At 47.8% G+C, this 26,465-nt stretch overlaps 1 long non-coding RNA gene across 1 annotated transcript; it reads left to right on the top strand.

The window, feature by feature from the left end:
• The first annotated feature begins 273 nt into the window (after nt 1-273).
• Nucleotides 274-24,911, top strand: LOC146342905 (uncharacterized). The gene is made up of 3 exons (XR_014783960.1): nt 274-339; nt 15,920-16,026; nt 24,000-24,911. It is a non-coding gene; the product is annotated as an uncharacterized LOC146342905 (long non-coding RNA).
• The last annotated feature ends 1,554 nt before the right edge of the window (nt 24,912-26,465 follow it).

Raw genomic sequence — 26,465 nt, 5'->3', positions numbered from 1 at the left:
AGCTGCCACCATTTGCGTAGGCTGGTTTTTTTTTCCCCTTGACGTGATAGGCTATGTAAATATTTACGTAGCCTATCACGGCAAGGGGGAAAAACCCCAGCATACACAAATGGCGGCTACTGCCATTTGCATATGCTGGGGTTCCCCCCCCCTGCCGTGATAGGTGACGTAAATACTTACGTAGCCTATCACAGCCTCCGCAGGGACGCAAGTGGCATCCCTGCGTTAGCCGTGATAGGCTACCTAAGTATTTATATAGCCTATCACGGCTGAAGAAGGAGGAAGTGAATGGTGGCCGCAGGACGGCCGCCATTCGCACAGCAGCGCGGACAGGAGCAGGTAAGTGCTCCGTTTTGTGTGCCTTTCATGGGGTGGGGGCAGTGGGCACTTCGTCCTGCACGCCTTTCGTGGGTTGGAGTGGCGGGGGATTCGTTCCGTGATGGTTTTCAGGGGGATCTCACCGAGATCCGTCGTGGAATTCTCTGACATTCCTACCTCTGTTATATGATGCTCTTGAAGAAAAAGAGACAGTATAATAGAAAGTTCTTTCTGAAGCAGTCACACTTCAGTTGTACAAATGCAGCATGAAGAGAAAGATCAGCAACCTTCTCTTTGTTTCAATAAAAACCACACTCTGCACATGCTCAGGGAATGGACAAAATGAGGAATAAACATACCAGGGAATATGAAGAACTATATTTTTTTAGTGTGAGTGTGTGTGTGTGTGTGTGTGTGTGTGTAATCTCCCTCCATCCAGCTGTTCCCTGGAAACCCCCCCCCATTCACCCAAGGGTCTTCTGAGATAACTAACAGGAGGTTTGATAATGAGCTGGATGTGGAAATACAAAGCTGAGCTGGGGGCAAGTGGGGTGCTGACATGAAAAGGAGTAAGTTGCATTGAACACAGTAAGACTTACTTCTGAGTAGACATGCACAGAGTTGGTTCTCCTCTCCATTTTAGCCTCACCATGTCAGCAACAAGGCTGGATGTGGAAATAGAAAGCCTAGCAGGGGGAATAATACTCTTGCAGGGCTCCAGACAGGCAAGGTCATTTTGAAAGGTTCTGTCTGTCTGTCTGTCTGTCTGTCTGTCTTTCTTTCTTTCTTTCTTTCTTTCTTTCTTTCTTTCTTTCTTTCTTTCAATAGTGTTGCTACTTTAAACAAAGAGTGCATCGCTCAGGAACACCTAGGCCAGCCTTGTTTAGGGAAGCCCCGAGGAGGAGGAAGTGTTTTGGCTGAAAGTAAAGGGAGACGAAGGATTTCAATTGAAAAAGAACACTAGGGATGTACGTAAGTCACTTACCTTTCCGCGGAATATGTTGATGGGGGGGGAGGCATTCCATCCCTCCCCCCAGAATCCTCGATGGGGGGGGAGGTGATCCGTTCCTCCCCCCCCCCGCCGGAATCCTCCACGGCTGACTGTGTTCCATGGCAGCTCCGCGGAGCAGCCGGCCAGGCCCAGGACAGAGCCGTCTGCAGCCGGATTTCTGACCACGAAGGTCTCTGTGTAAAAAACAAAACAAAACCGAGTAAGCAAATGGCAGCGGCTACGGCTGCCACCATTTGTGTTCCTTATTTTTGGCCATCTTAATCTACGTAAATATTTACGTAGACTATGACGGTGAAAATAAAGGGGAACGCAAATAGCGTAGCGGGCGCTATTTGTGTCCCTTTTTGATTCACCGTTTTAGCCTATGTAAATATTTACCCAGCCATGATAGGATACGTTAATCTTTACGTAGCCTATCACATCGTGTAAAAAAACACACAACAAGACTGCAAATGGTGGCGGCGGCAGCCGGTCGGAAGACCAGCCACTGCCGCCGCCACTGCCAAAGCCGCCGCCAGAGCCGCTGCCGCCTTGAACGTCCGCCCCAAGTAATTCTCGTCCCGGGGGGGGGGATCCGTGGAGGCGCAGGGGGGCAGGCCATTCCCCCATGGAGTCTGGGGGGCTAAATGCACTGGCATTTGTCCTCACCAAGATCCGTGGCGGAATTCTCTGACATCCCTAAAGAACACGCACAAACAAGGCAGTGAGCACAATTCATTCTTTAAAAAAAAAAAAAAAAAAACCTTACATATTTATTATCGGAATATACTACCTTGCATTTTTATTTACGAAAATTTCACAACACTGTGCGGAATACCAAAAAAAAAGCCGCATGACTGCTGGCTCCACAGGACTTCGTGGTGCCATTCTGCAGAGGATTCTGTGGCACAGACAAGGGATCTATGAAACACCTCCCTGGCTCGTCACTGGACAATCCGCTGTGGGGAGGAGGTGCTCCGTCCCTCCCCCCAGAATTCTCGACTGGGAGGGAGGCTATCCGGTCCTCCCCCATGTAATCCTGCCTGGCTGGCTCTGCTCCGCAGCCAAGCTGCGGAACCCCTGCCCGGCTCCGGCCGCCCAGAGCTGGACATCCGGCCACTGGGCAGCCCTGCAGGAATGCAAATGGCGGCTGTCATAGACGCCGCCATTTGCATCCCTGTATTGAGCTGTGATTTGTTGTTGTTGTTGTTCAGTCGTTCAGTCGTGTCCGACTCTTCGTGACCCCATGGACCATAGCACGCCAGGCCTTCCTGTCCTGCGCTCTCTCCCGGAGCGTGCTCAAGTCCATATTCATTGCATCCGTGATGCTATCTAGCCATCTCATCCTCTGCCGTCCCCTTCTCCTTTTGCCTTCAGTCTTTCCCAGCATCAGGGTCTTTTCCAGGGAGTTTTCTCTTCGCATTAGGTGGCCAAAATATTGGAGCTTCAGCTTCATTATCTGTCCTTCCAATGAGCAATCAGGGTTGATTTCCTTTAGGATGGACTGATTTGACCTCCTTGCAGTCCAGGGCACTCGTAAGAGTCTTCTCCAGCACCACAGTTTGAAAGCATCAATTCTTCGGCGCTCAGCCTTCCTTATAGTCCAGCTCTCACAGCCATACATTACTACTGGGAAAACCATAGCTTTGATTAGACGGACCTTTGTCGGCAAGGTGATGTCTCTGCTTCTTACTATGCTGTCTAGGTTGGCCATAGCTTTCCTCCCAAGGAGCAAGCGTCTTTTAATTTCATGGCTACAGTCACCGTCTGCGGTGATCTTGGAGCCCAAGAAAGTAAAATCTGTCACTGCTTCCATTTCTTCCCCTTCTATATGCCAGGAAGTGATGGGGCCAGATGCCATGATCTTCGTTTTTTTAATGTTGAGTTTCAAACCAGCTTTTGCACTCTCCTCTTTCACCCTCAACAAGAGGCTCTTGAGATCCTCTTCGCTTTCTGCCATTAGGGTGGTATCGTCTGCATATCGGAGGTTGTTGATAATTCTCCCAGCAATCTTAATTCCGACCTCTGATTCATCCAACCCGGCATTTCTCATGATGTACTCTGCATATAAGTTAAATAAGCAGGGTGACAATATGCAGCCTTGTCGTACTCCTTTCCCAATTTTGAACCACTCGGTTGTTCCATGTCCGGTTCTTACTGTTGCTTCTTGACCCTCATACAGGTTTCTCAGGAGACAGGTAAGGTGGTCTGGTACTCCCATCACTTTAAGAATTTGCCACAGTTTGTTGTGATCCACACAATCCAAGGCTTTAGCGTAGTCAATGAAGCAGAAATAGACCTTTTTCTGGAATTCTCTTGCTTTCTCCATGATGCAGCGAATGTTGGCGATTTGATCTCTAGTTCCTCTGCCTCTTCTAAACCCAGCTTGTACTTCCGGTAGTTCTCGGTTCGCATACTGCTGAAGCCTAGCTTGTAGGATTTTGAGCATCACCTTGCTGGCATGTGAAATGAGCGCAATTGTGCGGTAGTTTGAACACTCTTTGGCGTTGCCCTTCTTTGGAATTGGAATGTAAACTGACCTTTTCCAGTCTTGTGGCCACTGTTGAGTGTTCCAGATTTGTTGGCATATTGAATGCAGCACTTTAACAGCATCATCTTTTAGGATTTTAAATAGCTCAGCTGGAATACTGTCATCTCCGCTAGCTTTGTTGTTACTAATGCTTCCTAAGGCCCACTTGACTTCACTCTCTAGGATGTCCGGCTCAAGTTCAGTGACCGCACTATCATGGCTATCAGAGACATTCAGATCTTTCCTGTATAGTTCTTCTGTGTATTCTTGCCACCTCTTCTTAATCTCATCTGCTTCTGTTAGGTCCCTGCCTTCTTTGTCCTTTATCATGCCCGTCTTTGCACAAAACGTTCCCTTGAGATCTCTAATTTTCTTGAAGAGATCTCTAGTCTTTCCCATTCTGTTGTTTTCCTAAATTTCTTTGCATTGTTCATTTAAGAAGGCCTTCTTGTCTCTCCTTGCTATTCTCTGGAACTCTGCATTCAGTTGGATATATCTTCCCCTTTCTCCCTTGCTTTTCGCTTCCCTTCTTTCGTGAGCTACTTGTAAAGCCTCATCAGACAGCCACTTGGCTTTCTTGCATTTCTTTTTCTTTGGGATGGATTTCGTTGCTGCCTCCTGAACAATGTTACGGACCTCCGTCCATAGTTCCTCAGGCACTCTGTCTATCAGGTCTAATCCCTGAAATCTATTCCTCACCTCCACTGTATATTCATCAGGGATATGATTTAGGTCATACCTGAACGGTTTAGTGGTTTTCCCTACGTTCTTCAATTTAAGCCGAAATTTTGCAAGAAGCAGCTCATGATCTGAGCCACAGTCAGCTCCAGGTCTTGTTTTGACTGACTGTATGGAGCTTCTCCATCTTTGGCTGCAAAGGACATAATCAATCTGATTTCGATATTGACCATCTGGTGATGTCCATGTGTAGAGTCGCCTCTTGTGCTGTTGGAAAAGAATGTTTGCTATGATCAGCATGTTCTCTTGGCAAAACTCTATTAGCTTTTGTCCTGCTTCATTTTGTACACCAAGGCTATGCCTGCCTGTTATCCCGGTGATTTCTTGACTTCCTACTTTAGCATTCCAATCCCCTATGATGAAGAGGACATCTTTTTTTTGGTGTTAGTTCTAGAAGGTGTTGTAGGTCTTCATAGAACCGATCAACCTCAGCTTCTTCGGCATCAGTGGTTGGGGCATAGACTTGAATTACTGTGATGTTGAATGGTTTGCCTTGGATTCGTACTGAGATCATTCTATCATTTTTAAGATTGTACCCCAGTACTGCTTTTCCCACCCTTTTGTTGACTATGAGTGCTACTCCATTTCTTCTAAGGGATTCTTGCCCACAATAGTAGATATGATAGTCACCTGAATTAAATTCAGCCATGCCTGTCCATTTTAGTTCGCTGATTCCCAAGATGTCGATGTTCAATCTTGCCATCTCATGTTTGTCCACCTCCAGCTTACCTTGATTCATTGATCTGACATTCCAGGTTCCTAAACAATATTGTTCTTTACAGCATCGGATTTTCTTTTCACCACCAGACACATCCACAGCTGAGTGTCCTTTCGGCTTTGGCCCAGCCGCTTCACTCTTTCTGGCGCTACTTGGAAATACCCTCTGCTCTTCCCCAGTAGCATATTGGACACCTTCCGACCTGAGGGGCTCATCTTCCGGCGTCATCTCTTTTAGCCTTGTGATACGTTCCATGGGGTTTTCTTGGCAAGAATACTGGAGTGGGTTGCCATTTCCTTCTCCAGTGGACCACATTTTGTCAGAACTCTCTGCCATGACCTGTCCGTCTTGGGTGGCCCTGCACGGCATAGCTTATGGCTTCACTGAGTTACGCAAGCCCCTTCGCCACAACAAGGCAGTGATCCATGAAGGGGATTGAGCTGTGATAGGCGACGTAAATATTTTTGTATCTTATCACGGCAGGGAGAAAAACCCCAGCATACGCAAATGGCAGTTACCGCCACCATCTGCGTAGGGATGTCAGAGAATTCCACCACTGATCTAGGGATGGACTAAAGTCCCTTACCTGTTCTCGAAGCTTGCTTCGTGGTGGGGGGGAGGTGCTTCGGTTCTCCCCCCGAAGTTCAGGTGAGGGGGGGAGGCGCCCCACCTCGCCCGGCCGAAATTCAGGCCGGTAGGAGCGCCCCGTCTACCCGGCCGTGAAAAAAAAGTAAAAAACAAAACAAAACCACACGCACCCTTGATAGGCTACGTAATGATTTACGTAGCCTATCACGGCTAGATTTCCAAAGTCAGACGTGATAGGCTATGTAAATCGTCACGTAGCCAGCACGGGTGACTTTGGGGAAAAAAAAGCACGTACGCTAATGGCGGCTCCCATGGGGACCGCCATTCGCGTTCCTTATTTTGACATGTCTAGTCTACGTAAAGATTTACGTAGACTACGGCGAAAATAAGGGCAACGCAAATAGCGTTCCCTTATTTTTGCCGTAGTCTACGTAAATGTTTATGTAGACTAGACGTGCCAAAATAAAGAACGCAAATGGCGGCGCCCATGGGCCACTGCTATTTGCGTAAGCAATTTTTTTTTCTTTTTTTCAAAGTCACCCGTGTTAGGCTACGTGAAGATTTACGTAGGCTATCATGGCTGACTTTGGAAATCTAGCCGTGATAGGCTACGTAAATCGTTACGTAGCCTATCACAGGTGTTTTTTTTTTTTTTACTTTACTTTTTTTTTTTGCAATGGTGGCGGCAGCAGCCGGTCGGGAGACCACCCCCGCCCCCAACGAAATGCCACCGAACCGCCACTAGGACCCACCGCCAAAAGGGACATTCAGCCACGGTAAGTCCCATCCCAGGGGGCGGGGGGCCGGCGGAGAATTTCCCCACCAATTTTGGGGGGCCAAATGCGTTGGCATTTGGCCTCCCAAAGATTCGTGGAGAAATTCTCCGCCATCCCTACACGGACCTCGGTGAGGCCGAATGCCAGTGCATTCGGCTCCCCGAACTCCATGGCAAAATGGCCTGCCCCCCCCACCCCCTCGCAGATCCCCCCCAGGACAAGACATACCTGGGGCGGATGTTCCAGGCAGCAGCGGCTCCAGCGGCAGTTTCGGAGGCGGTTGCAGCGGCTGGTCTTCCGAACGGCTGCTGCCGCTGCCATTTGCAGTCTTGTCAGATTTTTTTTTTTTTTTTACAAGACGTGATAGGGTACGTAAAGATTTACGTAGCCTATCATGGCTGGGTAAATATTTACATAGGCCAAAATGGTGAATCAAAAAGCGACGCATATAGCACCCGCTACGCTATTTGCGTTCCCCTTTATTTTTGCTGTCATAGTCTACGTAAATATTTACGTAGATTAAGACGGCCAAAAATAAGGAACGCAAATGGTGGTGCCATAGCTGCTGCCATTTGCGTACGCGGTTTTGTTTTTTGTTTTTTTTTTTACACAGAGCCCTCCGTGGTTGGAAATCCGGCTGCAGACGGCTCTGGCCTGGGCCTGGCCAGCTGCTCCGCGGAGCTGCTGCAGAGCACAGCCAGCCGTGGAGGATTCTGGGGTGGAGGAACGGAATGCCTCCCCCCGTCGAGGATTCTGGGGGGAGGGATGGAACACCTCCCCCCCTCCATCAACATAATCCACGGAAAGGTGACTTTCGTACATCCCTACACTTGCATACCCTGGGGTTTCCCCCCCCTGCCGTGATAGGCTACATAAATACTTACGTAGCCTATCATGGCCTCCACAGGGATGCAAATGTTTACGTAGCCTATCACGTATGTAAGTATTTACATTTGTAAGTATTTACATAGCCTATGATGGCTATGAAAAGGAGGATGTGAATGGCGGCCGCAGGATGGCCGCCATTCACAAAGCAGCATGTATGGGAGCAGCTAAGTGCTCCATTTCGCACGCCTGTTGTGAGTTGGGGGCGGCAGGGACTTCATCCTGCACACCTTCCATGGGTTGGAGGGGCGGGGGCTCCATTCCGCGATGGATTCCGTGGGGCCGGATGCACAGGCATTCGGCCTCACCGAGATCCATCACGGAATTGTCTGGCATCCCTAGCACAGAGTGAAGGGAATTCGATCCCATTTCAGTAAGTGGCGGAATTCTCTGACATCCCTACTGGCTGCGGAGTGGAGCCGGCTGTTGAGGATTCAGTGGGGGAGGACCGGATCGCCTCCCCCCATGTCAAGGTTTCCAGGGGAAGGGACAGAGCATCATTTTGTCATTTCAATCTCCTCTCCCCCTATATTTCCAGATTCTGTGCTAAGCATCAATGTGAATAGGCCTCTTTCAGCCCAGTATTATATGGATAGGGATGGCGGAGAATTCCACCAAGGATTCCAGTGAGGCCAAATGCACTGGCATTCGGCCCCCTGGAATCCATGGTGGAACGGCCACCTGCCCCCCAGCCACCCTGCAGAACCCCCTGAGACAGCAGTTCCCTGGGGCAGATGCTGCGGATGCGTCAGCGGCGTCAGTGGTGGTGTGGCGGCAGTGGTGCGGCAGCGGTGGCAGAAGGTGTGGTGGCAGCTGGTGTGGCAGAAGGTGCGGCGGGGGCAGCAGGTGCGGCAGCGGTGGGGGCGGCGGCAGTAGAAGGTGTGGCGGCAGCAGAAGGTGCGGCAGGGGCAGCGACGGAAGATGTGGCGGTGGGGGTGGCACGGGTGACCGCGGGGACGGCAGTTGCAGCAGCGGCGGGGCAGGGGCAGGGGCGGCTGGTCTCCTGGCCTGCCGCAGATGGGCGCAGTGTACACAAATGGCGGCGACTATGGCAGCCGCCATTTGTGTTCACTATTTTTAGCCGTTCTAGCTTATGTAAATATTTACCTAGGCTAGAACAGTTAAATAAAGGGACGCAAACAGCGGTGCCTACAGCTGCCAACTGTTGCGTCCCTGCTCCCCAGCTGCTGGATATCCGGGTGCAGGCAGAGCTGTCCGGCAGCTCCGCGGAATCCCTGCGGAGCAGAGCCAGCCAGGCAGGACTCAGGGGGGAGGGACGGAGCACCTCCCCCTCCACCGTGAAGCAGATCCCGAAACTGTAAGTGACTTTCGTACATCCCTAGATATGGACAACCTTGAACCGAATTTGCACAGGTCATGGTAGATGTGCAGATGCCCTTTATAAATGGGCCAAAACAAGATCACCAAATTATGATAGTGGGGCTGAAAAACAAATTATCCAAAATATAGTGTTGTTGTTGTTCAGTCGTTCAGTCGTGTCCAACTCTTCGTGACCCCATGGACCATAGCACGACAGGCCTTCCTGTCCTCCGCTCTCTCCCAGGGCGTGCTCAAGTCCATATTCATTGCATCGGTGATGCTATCTAGCCATCTTATCCTCTGCTGTCCCCTTTTCCTTTTGCCTTCAGTCTTTCCCAGCATCAGGGTCTTTTCCAGAGAGTTTTCTCTTCACAATAGGTGGCCAAAATATTTGAGCTTCAGCTTCAGTATCTGTCCTTTCTATGAGCAGTCAGGGTTGATTTCCTTTAGGATGGACTGATTTGATCTCCTTGCAGTCCAGGGGACTAGTAAGAGTCTTCTCCAGCACCACAGTTCGAAAGCATCAATTCTTCGGTGCTCAGCCTTCCTTATAGTCCAGCTCTCTCAGCCATACATTACTACTGGGAAAACCATAGCTTTGATTATACGAACCTTTGTCGGCAAGGTGATGTCTCTGCTTCTTACTATGCTGTCTAGGTTTGCCATAGCTTTCCTCCCAAGAAGCAAGCATCTTTTAATTTCATGGCTACAGTCACCGTCTGCAGTGATCTTGGAGCCCAAGAAAATAAAATCTGTCATTGCTTCCATTTCTTCCCCTTCTATATGCCAGGAAGTGATGGGGCCAGATGCCATGATCTTCGTTTTCTTAATGTTGAGTTTCAAAACAGCTTTTGCACTCTCCTCTTTCATCCTCAACAAGAGGCTCTTGAGATCCTCTTCACTTTCTGCCATTGGGGTAGTATCATCTGCATATCTGAGGTTGTTGATAATTCTCCCAGTAATCTTAATTCTGACCTGTGATTCATCTAGGGGTGGACAAAAGTCACTTACCTGTCCTCGAAGGACGTTCGTGGTGGGGGGGAGGTGCTTCGCTGGTCCGCCCGCGAACTTCAGGCCGGGGGGGGGGAGGCTTCCCACCTCGGCCCGGCCGAAATTCAGGCTGGGGGGAGGCTTCCTGCCTCGCCCGGCCGCGAACGCGAAAGTTTAAAAAAAAAAAAAACGCCCCCTGATAGGCTACGTGACGATTCACGTAGCCTAACACGGCTAGATCTGCAAAGTAAGCATAGCGTTGCCCTTCTTTTCGCCATAGTCCACGTAAATCTTTACGTAGACTACAGCGACCAAATAAGGAACGGGAATGGCGGCTCCCTATCGGGGCCGCCATTATCCGTACACACTTTTTTTTTTTTTAAAGTCACCCGTGATAGGGTACGTGACGATTGTCGTAGCCTATCATGGCTGACTTTGCAAATCTAGCCATGATAGGCTACATGAATCGTCACGTAGCCTATCAGGGGGCGTTTTTTTTTTCTTCTTTCATTGCAATAGTGGCGGCAGCAGCAGGTCGAAAGACCGGCTGCCGCTCCCTCCCCGCTCGAACACCCGCCGAACCGCCGGCCAGACCCGCCACCGGGAGGGACATTCGGCGAAGGTAAGTCCCGTCCCGGGGAGGCTGTGGGGGGCGGAGGGGTGCAGAGGATTTCTCCCTAAAACTTGTTCGGGGGGCTGAACATGTTGGCGCTCGGCCCCCCAAAGTTTCGGGGAGAAATTCTCCGCCAACCCTAGATTCATCCAACCTGGGGTTTCTCATGATGTACTCTGCATATAAGTTAAATAAGTAGGGTGACAATATGCAGCCTTGTTGTATTCCTTTCCCAATTTTGAACCAATCAGTTGTTCCATGTCTGGTTCTTACTGTTGCTTCTTGACCCTCGTACAGGTTTCTCAGGAGACAGGTAAGGTGGTCTGGTACTCCCATCTCTTTAAGGATTTGCCACAGTTTGTTGTGATCCACACAATCAAAGGCTTTAGCGTAGACAATGAAGCAGAAATAGACGTTTTTCTGGAATTCTCTTGCTTTCTCTATGATCCAGCGAATGTTGGCGATTTGACTCTATCTCCTCTGCCTCTTTGAAACCCCGCTTGTACTTCCGGTAGTTCTCGGTTCACATACTGCTGAAGCCTAGCTTGTAGGATTTTGAGCATAACATTGCTGGCATGTGAAATGAGCACAATTGTACAGTAGTTTGAACACTCTCTGGCATTGCCCTTCTTTGGAATTGGAATGTCAACTGACCTTTTCCAGTCTTGTGGCCACTGCTGAGTGTTCCACATTTGTTGACATATTGAGTGCAGCACTTTAACAGCATCATCTTTTAGGATTTTAAATGGCTCAGCTGGAATACTGTCATCTCCGCTAGCTTTGTTGTTACTAATGCTTCCTAAGGCCCACTTGACTTCACTCTCGAGGATGTCCAGCTCAAGTTCAGTGACTGCACTATCATGGCTATTAGGGACATTCAGATCTTTCCTGTGTAGTTTCCTTTCCTGTATCTTTCCACCTCTTCTTAATCTCATCTGCTTCTGTTAGGTCCCTTCCTTCTTTGTCCTTTATCATGCCCATCTTTGCACAAAACATTCCCTTGAGATCTCTGATTTTCTTGAAGAGATCTCTAGTCTTTCCCATTCTGTTGTTTTCCTCGATTTCTTTGCATTGTTCATTTAAGAAGGCCTTCTTGTCTCTCCTTGCTATTCTCTGGAACTCTGCATTCAGTTGGATATCTCTTCCCCTTTCTCCGTTGCTTTTCGCTTCCCTTCTTTCCTCAGCTACTTGTAAAGCCTCCTCAGACAGCCACTTGGCTTTCTTGCATTTCTTTTTCTTTGGGATGGATTGAGTTGCTGTCCCATGAACACTGTTACGGACCTCCGTCCATAGTTCCTCAGGCACGCTGTCTATCAGGTCTAATCCCTGAAATCTATTCCTCACCTCCACTGTATATTCATCAGGGATATGATTTAGGTCATACCTGAATAGTTTAGTGGTTTTCCCTACATTCTTCAATTTAAGCCAAAATTTTGCAAGAAGCAGCTCATGATCCGAGCCACAGTCAGCTCCAGGTGTTGCTTTTACTGACTGTATAGAGCTTCTCCATCTTTGGCTGCAATGGTCATAATCAATCTGATTTCGATATTGACCATCTGGTGATGTCCATGTGTAGAGTCACCTCTTGTGCTGTTGGAAAAGAGTGTTTGTTATGATCAGCGTGTTCTTTTGGCAAAACTCTATTAGCTTTTGTCCTGCTTCATTTTGTACACCAAGGCCATGCTTGCCTGTTATCCCACTTATTTCTTGACTTCCTACTTTAGCATTCCAATCCCCTATGATGAAAAGGACATCTTTTTTTTGGTGTTAGTTCTAGAAGGTGTTGTAGGTCTTCAGAGAACTGATCAACCTCAGCTGCTTTGGCCTCAGTGGTTGGGGCATAGACTTGAATTACTGTGATGTTGAATGGTTTGCCTTGGATTCATACTGACATCATTCTATCATTTTTGAGAATGTGCCCCAGTACTGCTTTTCCCACCCTTTTGTTGACTATGAGTGCTACTCCATTTCTTCTGAGGGATTCTTGCCCACAGTAGTAGATATGATGGTCACCTGAATTAAATTCAGCCATGCCTGTCCATTTGAGTTTGCTGATTCCCAAGATGTCCATGTTCAATCTTGCCATCTCATGTTTGACCACCTCCAGCTTGCCTTGATTCATTGATCTGACATTCCAGGTTCCTAAATAATATTGTTCTTTACAGCATCGGATTTTCTTTTCACCACCAGACACATCCACAGCTGAGTGTCCTTTTGGCTTTGGCCCAGCCACTTCACTCTTTCTGGCGCTACTTGGAAATACCCTCTGCTCTTCCCCATTAGTACATTGGACACCTTCTGACCTGAGGAGCTCATCTTCCGTCATCATATCTTTTAGCCTTGTGATACGTTCCATGGGGTTTTCTTGGCAAGAATACTGGAATGTGTTGCTATTTCCTTTTCTACTGTACCGCATTTTGTCAGAACTCTCTGCCATGACCTGTCTGTCTTGGGTGGCCCTACACAGCATAGCTTATGGCTTCACTGAGTTACGCAAGCCTCTTCCCCACAACAAGGCAGTAGTCCATAAAGTGGAACATATAGTGACAGAGTGTCAAAACTAGGGATGTCCGAAACTCACTTACCTTTTCACGGAAACTTTCAAGGTTGGGGGGGAGGCGATCCAGTCCTCCCGCCCCGGAATCTTCGACGGCCAGCTCCGCTCTGCAACCAGGCCGTGGAGGAGCTGGCCAGGGCCATCAGCAGCTGGATTTCCAGCTGCAGACGGGCTGCTGTGGACACAAGTGGCAGCCGCCTTAACTGCCGCCATTTGCGTCCAGCCAGGAGCTGTGATAGGCTACATAAGAATTTATGTAGCCTATCACGGCCACCCCCCCCCCAAACCCTAGCATACACAAATGGTGGTGGCTACAGCGGCCACCATTTGCGTTCCCTATTTTTCACCAGTTTATCTTACTTAAATATTTACGTAAGATAAAATGGCGAAAAAAAGGGGAATGCAAATAATGTAGTGGGTGCTATTTGCATTCCTTTATTTTTCGCCGTAAACATTTACGTAGGCTAGAACGGCGAAAAATAAACGAATGCAAATAGCGTTAATAATTCATTTTGTGCATCTAGTGGCAATGCAGTGAAAGTCTAACTGCGCTTTCTTCTCGTTATTAAAAAGGTCATTTCCTTTAGAAAGTAATTGCCACTTTTGATCTTGAACAGCAGAATTCTTCAACTTAAAGATTAAGTCTTTATCATCATCCCCTTACCCTAACTGAGCCTCTTGCCATGGCTTATGTTGTGTCTCTCCTAAATTATTTTGATTCTTTTTTCCCCTGGCAGCCAGGGTATATATAGGGGACTTCCAGATAATTCCACTGAACTGGATCTTCCCCACTTCTGATTTCTCTTTCTAGGTGACAATGTTCATATTGATCCTACCATAATTTCCCCTTTGCTAGGGGCATAGAGGAGGCTGCGTTTTCAAAAGTCCTAGAAAGATGTAGTCCTAATTTTTGAAAATCAGACTTTCTGCTATATATTTTCCTGGCCATTTGACATTCCTTAAGGGTGACCACAGTGCATACACATTTATACTTAAAACTTAGACAAAACAAAACAATGTGGGTAATATCTGCTATAATAAGTTCCAAGGGCAATGAGTTCTAATATTTGTATAAGATGACATTTACGTTGTAGCTGCGTTAATGGACTTTTAGGTGTTGGAAAGTTTGAAAACACCAATTTATACTGCATGAGCCTCAGCTTCCAATTTTGTTCAGCTGGATTCTCAGCCTGGTTAAATATGTCCTCTATTGTTGTTGTTGATGTTCAGTCGTTCAGTCGTGTCCGACTCTTCGTGACCCCATGGACCATAGCACGCCAGGCCTTCCTGTCCTGCGCTCTCTCCCGGAGTGTGCTCAAGTTCATATTCATTGCATCCGTGATGCTATCTAGCCATCTCATCCTCTGTTGTTCCCTTCTCCTTTTGCCTTCAGTCTTTCCCAGCATCAGGGAAATATGTCCTCTATACTTTGATCCAAATAATTTACCCATTTTGCACAGCTCACAATTCCCATCAATATTAACCAGCTGATGTTTTATTTAGCTTGTCTGATAATGGTGTCTTCTCAGCTTTCTTTACTTTATTCTTTTCCTCTTTAATCAACTTTCCTGATGCAGCTGGTCCTCTTTCCCTCAAACTCCTTCTCAAGCAGCCTCTGGCAGCCCTGTGTTTAGTATCTGGTTGGGCAAGGACAGGAAAAAAAAATTCAGCCTCAGGTTCCAACTGGTGCAGCTGGTCCTTTTCCCTTGAAACTCCTTCCCAAGCCAACATATAACTAAAAACAACTTTGAACTAAAAACAGTTTAACAAAAATTCCATCATTAAAAACAACACATCTTAGAAACAACACAGCTTAAATCAGAATACGAGAGTCAGCAAAAGGAACAAGAGTTCTAAAAAGGGAAGGCCTGCCGGAACACTTGAGTCTTTAATTCCTGCTTAAAGACTTTCAAAGAGGTGAGCAGGCACATTTCAACCAGCAGGTCATTCCACAACTGAGGGGCAGCAAAGGAAAAGGCCCTTTTGCATGTGGCTCCTAATCTAGGGATGTCAGAGAATTCCGCCATGGATCTCGGTGAGGCCGAATGCCAGTGCATTCAGCCCCTCGAACTCCGTGGGGAATGGCCTGCCACCCCCCCACCCCCCGTGGATCCCCCCTGGGACAAGACTTACCTGGGGCGGATTTTCCGGATGGCGGCAGCTCCAGCGGCGGCTCCAGCAGCAGCTTCGGCAGTGGCGGCTTGTCTTGCGACTGGCTGCCGCCACCGCTGCCACCACCATTTGCAGTCCTCCCCCCCCCATTCATGATGGGCTATGTAAAGACTTACATAGCCTATCACATCTGGGTTAAAAAAAAACGTGTATGCAAATGGCGGTGGCTACGGCCGCTGCCATTTGCGTTCCCTATTTTTGGTTGTCTTACTCTACGTAAATACTTACATAGACTAAGATGGCAAAACTAAGGGGGAACACAAATAGCGTCCCTTAGTTTCGCCGTCTTAGTCTATGTAAATATTTATGTAGAGTAGACTAAGACAACCAAAAATAGGGAACGCAAATGGAGGCGGCCGTAGCCACTGCCATTTGCGTACGCTTTTTTTTTTTTTTTAGCCCAGACGTGATAGGCTACGTAAGTCTTTATGTAGCCTATCATGGCTGAATACAGGGATGCAAACGGCGGCAGCTACGGCCGCTGCCATTTGCATCCCTGCTAGCCAGTGGCCAGATGTCTGGCTGCTGGCAGAGCCAGCTGGCGGCTCCGCGGAATCCCCGAGGGGGGAGCCGGCCGTCCAGGATTCCGGGGGGAGGTGCAGAACACCTCCCCCCGCAGCGAGGATTCTGGGGGGAGGGACGGGAGCACTTCCCCCCCCCAGCGGAACCCGGCAGAGCCAGGTAAGGGGGGTGTCGTACATCCCTATCCTAATCTCATATTAGGCAGCCACAGCAGATGTCCCTCAGAGGACCTTCGGTGGTGGACTGGGACAGAGGGGAGAAGGCGCTCCCTAAGGTACCTTGGACCTAGACCATGTAAGGCTTCAAAGGTAAGAACCAGCAAATTTATATTTTGCTCAGAAACAAATTGGCAGCCAGTGTAAAGATTTTAAAACCAGTGTAATATGGTCTCGGCGCAATGTCCCAGAGACCAAGAGAAAACAAATATCATTTGTTTTACTCAGATGTCCTAATCCAACCCAACTGATATATGATGTGATACGTTCATATGATTGAAAACTGAAGAATAAAACCTGAGATTGCATAATGACAGTTGTTCAATTGTCTATGTACTTTTAGTAAAAAAGCCCCTATTGAACCACTTTCCTTGGAGCAAATCCCATTGATAAAACCTCATTGAGCTATTTCTGAACTGCATGGTCTGACAAAAATTACCCATGTTAAATGTCTTGTTTCTTGATCAGACACTTATTTAACAGTTTGTTCTTGCTGTTGTATATATATATATATATATATATATATATATATATATATATTTTCTTTCAGTATTTCTTATGTGATGATATTTGCTAATAGGTTGTGCAAATAAGTGTATCTGGCTGTGTTCATTTGCTGAAGAGCTCAGTGGCACCTGCAATGTACCCTCATTAAAATGTGGGTCACATCACTCACATGATGACAAATTTTGAGAGATTGATCAAGATGTCAAGGCGAAAATGCAGATGACATTTTGCCATTGGCCCAAGGTCACAGTCTCACTTTTTTCCATGGCATTATCAAAGTGATGATTTCCCAGTAACCGTCAGTATTTTCATTATGTTAATTAGATATGCCACCAACTTTCACTTCAATCCAAATTTGAGAGTTTGGAGATTCCTGCTAAAGGTATTGATAAAGTATTTCAAGGGAAGTTTCAAAATAACTTCCATCTATTAGATAATCTTATCTGAGTTTCTTGCATGCAGCTATTTTGACAGAAGCGCATCCAATACTATATCTTTATAAAGAAGTCACTGGATATGAACATCCTCTGGACTCATTTGTTATATTATTGAGGGGAATGTTAAGGGTGTTGTACAAAATAAATAGAAGAGCAAAACTGGGGACACCCATTAAAGATTCTTGAGTGTTAAGTACCCTCCTTTCCTCAGCCCCCCATGGTGGATGCAAGTGTGGTAAAATTCTGCCAACAAATTGATGGTGTGATATTGGCCACCAGCTATAGTATATTTTCTGGATATCTACTTAGCGGTTTTAGTTAGTATTTGTGGAGATGGAAACCACTGTTTGCCTTTAGTAGGGATGGATGAAAGTCCCTTACCTTATCCCGCAGCTTGCTTCGCGGTGGGGGGGAGGCACTCCGTTCCTCCCCCTGAAATTCTGGGTGGGGTGGGAGGCACCCCATCCCTCCCTGCTGAAATTCTGGCCAGGGGGGAGGCACCCCGTCCCACCGGCCGCGAATCTCGTCTCCTGCCGGGACGCAAATGGCGGCGGCCATAGCCGCTGCTGTTTGTGTCCCTGCAGTCAGCCATGATAGGCTATGTAAATCCTTACGTAGCCTATCACGGCTGACTTTGGGGGGAAAATAAGCGTGTATGCAAATGGCGGCGCCCATGGGCTATTTGCGTTGCCCTTATTTTCGCCGTAGTCTACGTAAATGTTTACATAGACTACACGTGCCCAAATAAGGAACGCAAATGGCAGTGCTCAGGGACTCCACCATTTGCGTACGCACTTTTTTTCCCCCGCAAAGTCAACCGTGATAGGCTACGTAAGGATTTACGTAACCTATCACAGTATTTTTTGATGATCTAGCCATGATAGGCTACGTAAATCTTTATGTAGCCTATCACGTGTTTTTTTTTTTTTTTTTTCACCTTGGAAATGGCGGAGACGGCAGCCGGTCAGAAGACCGGCCGCCACCGCCAAACCGTCGCCAGGAGCCGCCAGCACCAGGGACATTCGACAAAGGTAAGTCCCATTCTGGGGGGGGGCGGGGGGGGCGGACCGTTTCTCCACCATTTTCGGGGGGCCGAATGCATTGGCATTCGGCCTCCCGGAGATTCATGGAGAAATTCTCCGACATCCCTAGCCACAGTAATACACAGCTGTGTCTGCAGCTGTCAGGGAGTTCAGCTGGAGATAATTCTTATTTCTGGAGATGTCAGCAGAGAGGGTGATCCGTCCTCAGAGAGATAGGGCATAGAATGTGTTTCATGTGTTGCTCTTCCAGTCTATCTGCCACAGCCATTCCACTCCTTTCCCCGATCCAACCCCGCTAGATACTCTGTACAGAATCACTATTGACAGTGCAGGTTAGTTTGGGGGATCCTCCAGGCCTCACTATTCCTGGTCCAGATTCCACAACACAAATATTGGAGTGGACATCTAAGATCAATGGCAAAACACTCATTAACAAAATATTTGCTTCCCTTACATTACATTATTAGCATTTATCTGGAAGATACACACACACACAATGGAGATGCTAATAAGCAAAGGAAAAGAAGGATGTTCATGGTAGGGAGTGAAAGTATCTCCTCTCTCTGGAATGGTGAATAGTTTGGATCTGCTGTAAACTCTTCAGTGTGGGAGGTGGCTATAAAATGTAAAACCACTTTGCCAAGAGATTTACATTTAATTTTCATCTCACTGGGGATGACAGTGGAAAATGTACTTATAATCATAAGCTATATTAGGGAAGTACGAATCCCCTACCTGCCAATCCAGGGATGGAAAGTCCATGGGGGGGGGGAGGTAATCCATTCCTCCCCCCCCAAAATCCTCTTCGGCTGGTTCCACTCCATGGTGATTCTGCGGAGCCACCAGCCAGCTCCGAAGTGCCAGTGACACGGCCGCCATGCCGTATCGCTGGCTGAAGGGGACTGACTGCGGACACAAATGGCGTCCAGGACGCCATTTGCAGCTGTAAAGGTCTTAGTTTAAGCTAAATGCAGCCATTTACAGCTGCATTTACCTTAAACTAAGGCCTTTATGGCCGCAAATGGCATCCTGGATGCCATTTGCGTCTGCAGTCAGTCCCCTTCAGCCAGCAATATGGCATGGCGGCCGTATCGCTGGAAATCCAGAGCCGGAGGATCCGGCCGAAGAGGATTCCGCGGGAAGGTGGAGGTAAGTCTTCCATTCTGCCACAGACTCCGGGGGGCTGGATTCTTTAGAATCCAGCCTCATTGGAGTCCGTGGTGGAATTCTCCACCATCCCTAAGCTATATAGGATTCACTTTTTAGCTTCAGACATGCTTGTGATTTAGAGCATTTCTATAAAAGGCTAAAGTCCTGCAACTTTACTGGGGCATTCTGCTTCCATTTTAAATGCAGGATCACTATGGGATCCCATTACTCATGATTCCCTTCCCTCCTCTTTCCCCCTTATCTCCCTGTTCTATATGTTTCATTATACAGCCACTAGATGGCACTGTAATCTAGCTTGTCTTATTGTGGGATTTCCTCTTTTCCCTAGGAAATTTCACATGCTTTATTTTGATAGATCATTATCTCAGATCTTTTTAAAAATGGGATAACAGGCATTTAGCATGGGAGACGGCCTGGAGGTTGATGATGTCATGTAAAGGAGCTGCAAATTTCCATGATTAACCAATCCCAATAGCAGGATAAAAGCGCCTTGTGGAGAAGCCCTTATGCCAAAGAAACAGTTTTTGAAGATGATGATGAGCTTATTAGCTGTCTTTAGTTCCACTTTCTTGGTAGAAAGGTGGGTACAAATCAAATGAATAAATAACATTCAAAGGGACTTTACTTTTGAATAACCACTCAGAGAATCCTGATGTGAAGATTTCTCTGCTGGTCTGGATCTGATACAGCTTGATCTCATGTTATTATCACAACAATTTTGTGATGTAGATTGGGTCAAGAGGTGATGAACTGCCCAAAGCCACTGAAGAGCTCTTCAGGACTGAGGGAGGATCTGAGCTGTGGTCTCCCACTTACAATGCTCTATTCACTGTACTACCCTACTCTCCACCACCCCACCCGGATTTTGATTAAGATGTTTCTTGGTCTTGGACATGCTCTTTCTGGCCTAATGTTGTGCTTAATTCACAGAAAGGGAGAATATTTCCATATTTGCCTTTCTTCACATTGCTCAAGGCATGAGCACATTAAGGAATGACATCTAGGTCTATTAGACTGGTAGATGGAAGACACATTCCTTGTGTGCAGCTTAGGGATGTCAGAGAATTTCACCACGAATCTCAGGGAGGCTGAATGCCAGAGCATTCGGCCCCCCGAAATTGGTGGCGAAACTGTCTGCCCCCCTGCACCCCCCAGGACAGGACTTACCTTGGGCGAATCCTCCTGGCGGCGGCGGCTCCGGCGGTTTGTTTTTTGTTTTTTTACTCAACCGTGATAGGCTACGTAAACATTTACGTAGCCTATCATGGCTGACTGCAGGGACGCAAATGGTGGCGGCTACAGCCGCCGCCATTTGCAGGCCCGGCTGGCCAGGATTCGGGGGTGGAGGGATGGAGTAAGTAGTTCTTACTTCTTAGTTTCAGTTAACGTACATGGTTTTCCCATTTAAACAGATGGGATTAAATCAGAATGAATCTAGGAATGGGAGAACCAGGAATGCTCAGGCTTGCCGTGATTCTCTAAACACCACTAGGGGTGCACGAAAGTCACTTACCTTTTCTCGCAGCTTGTTCGCGGTGGGGGGGAGCGCTTCGCTGCTCCCCCCGCGAAGTTCAGGCCGGGGGGGGAGGCTTCCCGCCTCGCCCGGCCGAAATTCAGGCCGGGGAGGAGGCTTCCCGCCTCGCCCGGCCGCGAACACGAAAGTAAAAAAAAAAAAAAACAACGTCCCCTGATAGGCTACGTGACGATTCACGTAGCCTATCATGGCTAGATCTGGAAAGTCAGCCGTGATAGGCTACGTGAATCGTCACGTAGCCTATCACGGGTGACTTAAAAAAAAAAAAAGCGCGTACGCGAATGGCGGCCCCCATAGGGAGCCGCCATTCGCGTTCCTTATTTAGTTGCTGTAGTCTACGTCAATGTTTACGTAGACTACGGCAAAAATAAGGGCAACGCTATTTGCGTTGCCCTTATTTTCGCCGTAGTCTACGTAAACACTGACATAGACTACAGCGACCAAATAAGGAAGGGGAATGCCGGCTCCCTATGGGGGCTGCCATTCACGTACGCGCTTTTTTTTTTTTTTTAAAGTCACCCGTGATAGGCTACGTGACGATTCACGTAGCCTATCACGGCTGACTTTGCAAATCTTGCCGTGATAGGCTACGTGAATCATCACGTAGCCTATCAGGGGACGTTTTTTTTTTTCTTTCATTGCAATGGCGGGGGCGGCAGCCGGTCGAAAGACCGGCTGCCGCTCCCGCCCCGCTCGAACACCGGACGAACCACCAGCCGGACCCGCCGCCGGGAGGGACATTCAGGGAAGGTAAGTCCCGTCCCAGGGAGGGGCGGGGGGGTGCGGAGGATTTCTCCCCAAAACTTGTTCGGGGGGCCGAACACGTTGGGCTCGGCCCCCCAAAGTTTCGGGGAGAAATTCTCCGCCATCCCTAAACACCACTTTGAAGTTCAGTTCGCCTCGCTTCCATTTTCATTTACAACAATTTGTTTCTCTTTTTGTTTGAACAGGAAAAGTATGCATTTACATGCCTAGTTTAAAGATGTTAGCACTCCCACCATTGACTTTAGTGAGAAAAATGTGTTTTTATTTATTTATTTATTTATTTTATTAAATTTCTTAACCACCCATCTGGCCAGTCTACTGGCTACTCTTGGCGATGTACAATAATACAAGAGTTTAAAACAATAAAATTCCACATTTACACTTTAAGTGCACATTTTAAAGGGCACGTTTTTTTAAAAAATGCACTTTTTGAACACGATCACAAGCTCAGGGGTTGCAAGCTTTTTTATTTTACCTTATGTTTATTTATTTGAAAAATACACATTTTAAACTGCACTCTTTTAAAATGCACTTAGGGATGTACGAAATTCACTTACCTTTTCGCGGATTCTGTTTGTGGGGGGGGGAGGCACTCCATCCCTCCCCCCGGAATCCTCGACAGGGGGGAGGCGATCCAGTCCTCCCCCCCCGGAATCCTCAATGGCTGGCTCTGCTCCGCGGCAGTTCTGCGGAGCAGCCGGCCAGGCTAAGGCCGTCCACAACCAGATTTCTGGCCGCGGACTGGCTGGTGTGGACGCAAATGGCAGCCGCCATAGCGGCTGCCATTTTCGTCCAGCCAGGGGTAGGGATGGAGGAGAATTTCTCCCCGAAACTTCGGGGGGCCGAGCACCAACGTGTTTGGCCCCCCGAACAAGTTTCGGGGAGAAATCCTCCGCACCCCCCCGCCCCCCGCCCCCCCCGGGACGGGACTTACCTTCCCTGAATGTCCCTCCCAGCGGCGGGTCCGGCTGGCGGTTTGTCCGGTGTTCGAGCGGGGCGGGAGCGGCAGCCGGTCTTTCGACCGGCTGCCACCCCCGCCATTGCAATGAAAGAAAAAAAAAAAAAATCCCCTGATAGGCTACGTGACGATTCACGTAGCCTATCATGGCTAGATTTGCAAAGTCAGCCGTGATAGGCTACGTGAATCGTCACGTAGCCTATCACGGGTGACTTTAAAAAAAAAAAAAAGTGTGTACGGATAATGGCGGCCCCCATAGGGAGCCGCCATTCCCCTTCCTTATTTGGTCGCTGTAGTCTACGTCAATGTTTACGTATATGGCGAAAATAAGGGCAACTCTATTTGCGTTGCCCTTATTTTCGCCGTAGTCTATGTAAAGATTTACGTAGACTACAGCAACTAAATAAGGAACGCGAATGGCGGCTCCCTATGGGGGCCGCCATTCGCGTACGCGCTTTTTTTTTTTTTAAAGTCACCCGTGATAGGCTACGTGACGATTCACGTAGCCTATCATGGCTGACTTTCCAGATCTAGCCATGATAGGCTACGTGAATCGTCACGTAGCCTATCAGGGGACGTTGTTTTTTTTTTTTTTTACTTTCGTGTTCGCGGCCGGGCGAGGCGGGAAGCCTCCTCCCCGGCCTCAATTTCGGCCGGGCGAGGCGGGAAGCCTCCCCCCCCGGCCTGAACTTCGCGGGGGGAGCAGCGAAGCGCTCCCCCCCACCGTGAACAAGCTGCGAGAAAAGGTAAGTGACTTTCGTCCACCCCTAGCCAGGGGGCCATGATAGGCTACATAAGTCTTTATGTAGCCTATCACATCTGGGTAAAAAAAAAAATGCGTACGCACATGGTGGCGGCTATGGCAACCTCCATTTGCATTCCTTATTTTTCGCCGTTTTGGTCTACATAAACTATTACGGCGAAAAATAAGGGGAACGCAAATAGTGTAGTGGGTGCTATTTGCATTCCTTTTTTATTCACCGTTTTAGCCTTCGTAAATATTTACGTAGACTAAAACGGCAAAAAATAAGGAACGCAAATAGCGGCCGCTGTAGCGGTCGCCATTTGCATATGCCTTTTTAAAAAAAACTCCAGATGTGGTAGGCTATGTAAAGACTTACGTAGCCTATCACGGCAAAGACCAGATTGCAAATGGTGGCTGGTGCAGCCGGTTGAAAGACCAGCCACCACCGCCGAAGCCGCTGCTGGAGCTGCCACTGTCTGGAACATCCGCCCCAGGTAGGTCTCGTCCTGGGGGGGATCTGCGGGGGGGGGGGGGGCGGGGAGGTGGCAGGCCGTTCCACCATGGTTTTCAGGGGGCTGAATGCCAGTGCATTCGGCCTCACTGAAATCTGTGGTGGAATTCTCCGCCATCCCTAACTGCACCCCATTCATTTTCAGGATTGTGAATGGGGCAAGTTCTGATGACTTGCAAACTGAAACAATACTGTTGTACATCCCTATACAAATTGAAGGATCTGGGGTCAGCCAGGCTGCTGGTCTCCTATTGCAGCTGAATCAACTTGGAGTTGGAGAGCTGCCATAACTGCAAAGGAGGGTTTTTGCTGGGCTTTAGATTTACTTCCTCTCACTGTGTCTCTTGAACAGTAATACACAGCAGTGTCTTCAGTTTTCACATTGTTCATTTGCAGATACAGCATACTTGACACATCATGCCTGGAGATGGTGAAGCGCCCTTTCACTGAATTAGCATAGTACTGTGAGCTCCCATCACCATTATTGTCTATCCATGCGACCCATTCCAGTCCCTTCCCAGGAGCTTGTCTCACCCAGTGCATCTCATAGCTGCTGAAGGTGAACCCTGATGTTCTACAGGAGAGGCGAAGGGACTCCCCAGGCCTCTTTATGTCTCCTCCAGACTCCACCAGCTGGACCTCTGACTGGACACCTTGAAAGAAAGAAAGAAAGAAAGAAAGAAAGAAAGAAAGAGTCATTATAAAGCTTCTCCTTTCACATTAAGCCCTAGAATGCATCTGTCTTCTGCTTGCCAATTGTATCTGGAAGAAGGCTATTACCTCTAAAGGTTGCTGAAAAGAACATGAACTGAAGCCAAAATATCATTTTCTTTCTCTCTTTGTAAAATGGTCAAAGGCACTCAAGGCTTGTATCTGTGGCTGAAGCTGGAAAGGGTGTATGGATGATTTAAAGAGGAAGCCATCTCTTCATTTGCATAGACCTCTGGATAAAAGAGTAGCACATTCATTTGGCAATCAACAGAGGCAGGTTAGGATGAGCTTTCAAGGCACTTTGAAAGCATGAGCAGAACATGTGGCATTTTCATAAATCCGACTTTTGCTCATAGGAAATATGTTTGGCAGGTTTTTGAATTGGTTTATTTTTATGTTTTTGTATTGCAGGTGGGATGGGGGGGTTTGCAGGTTATTGTTTCAAAAACATGCAAAACCTGTCTGACTGCTGATAATTTTGAGACAGAAGAAAAATACATTCACAATAGTGGGAAGCAAAGATTCTCAAAGCCCTTTCCATACTCATAAACTGTGGAAAGTCTCCAGCCATTAAAGAGAAGTTGTTGTTGTTCAGTCATTCAGTCGTGTCCGACTCTTCATGACCCCATGGACCACAGCACGCCAGGCCTTCCTGTCCTGCGCTCTCTCCCGGAGCGTGCTCAAGTCCATATTCATTGCATCCGTGATGCTATCTAGCCATCTCATCCTCTGCCGTCCCCTTCTCCTTTTGCCTTCAGTCTTTCCCAGCATCAGGGTCTTTTCCAGGGAGTTTTCTCTTCGCATTAGGTGGCCAAAATATTGGAGCTTCAGCTTCAGCATCTGTCCTTCCAATGAGCACTCAGGGTTGATTTCCTTTAGGATGGACTGATTTGACCTCCTTGCAGTCCAGGGGACTCGTAAGAGTCTTCTCCAGCACCACAGTTCGAAAGCATCAATTCTTCGGCGCTCAGCCTTCCTTATAGTCCAGCTCTCACAGCCATACATTACTACTGGGAAAACCATAGCTTTGATTAGACAGACCTTTGTCGGCAAGGTGATGTCTCTGCTTCTGACTATGCTGTCTAGGTTGGCCATAGCTTTCATCCCAAGGAGCAAGCGTCTTTTAATTTCATGGCTACAGTCACCGTCTGCGGTGATCTTGGAGCCCAAGAAAGTAAAATCTGTCACTGCTTCCATTTCTTCCCCTTCTATATGCCAGGAAGTGATGGGGCCAGATGCCATGATCTTCGTTTTTTTAATGTTGAGTTTCAAACCAGCTTTTGCACTCTCCTCTTTCACCCTCAACAAGAGGCTCTTGAGATCCTCTTCGCTTTCTGCCATTAGGGTGGTATCGTCTGCATATCGGAGGTTGTTGATAATTCTCCCAGCAATCTTAATTCCGACCTCTGATTCATCCAACCCGGCATTTCTCATGATGTACTCTGCATATAAGTTAAATAAGCAGGGTGACAATATGCAGCCTTGTCGTACTCCTTTCCCAATTTTGAACCAATCGGTTGTTCCATGTCTGGTTCTTACTGTTGCTTCTTGACCCTCGTACAGGTTTCTCAGGAGACAGGTAAGGTGGTCTGGTACTCCCATCACTTTAAAAATTTGCCACAGTTTGTTGTGATCCACACAATCAAAGGCTTTAGCGTAGTCAATAAAGCAGAAATAGACGTTTTTCTGGAATTCTCTTGCTTTCTCCATGATGCAGCGAATGTTGGCGATTTGATCTCTAGTTCCTCTGCCTCTTCGAAACCCAGCTTGTACTTCTGGTAGTTCTCGGTTCGCATACTGCTGAAGCCTAGCTTGTAGGATTTTGAGCATCACCTTGCTGGCAGGTGAAATGAGCGCAATGGTGCGGTAGTTTGAACACTCTTTGGCGTTACCCTTCTTTGGAATTGGAATGTAAACTGACCTTTTCCAGTCTTGTGGCCACTGTTGAGTGTTCCAGATTTGTTGGCATATTGAATGCAGCACTTTAACAGCATCATCTTTTAGGATTTTAAATAGCTCAGCTGGAATACTGTCATCTCCGCTAGCTTTGTTGTTAGTAATGCTTCCTAAGGCCCACTTGACTTCACTCTCTAGGATGTCCGGCTCAAGTTCAGTGACTGCACTATCATGGCTATCAGGGATATTCAGATC

The sequence above is a fragment of the Heloderma suspectum genome, chromosome 6 (genome assembly GCF_057233095.1).
Source record: "Heloderma suspectum isolate Gila_16-S chromosome 6, 16-S_ref, whole genome shotgun sequence".
In the NCBI taxonomy this organism is placed as follows: domain Eukaryota; kingdom Metazoa; phylum Chordata; class Lepidosauria; order Squamata; family Helodermatidae; genus Heloderma; species Heloderma suspectum.
Note: the sequence above shows the minus strand (reverse complement) of the source record. Positions and strands in the feature narration are given on the sequence as shown.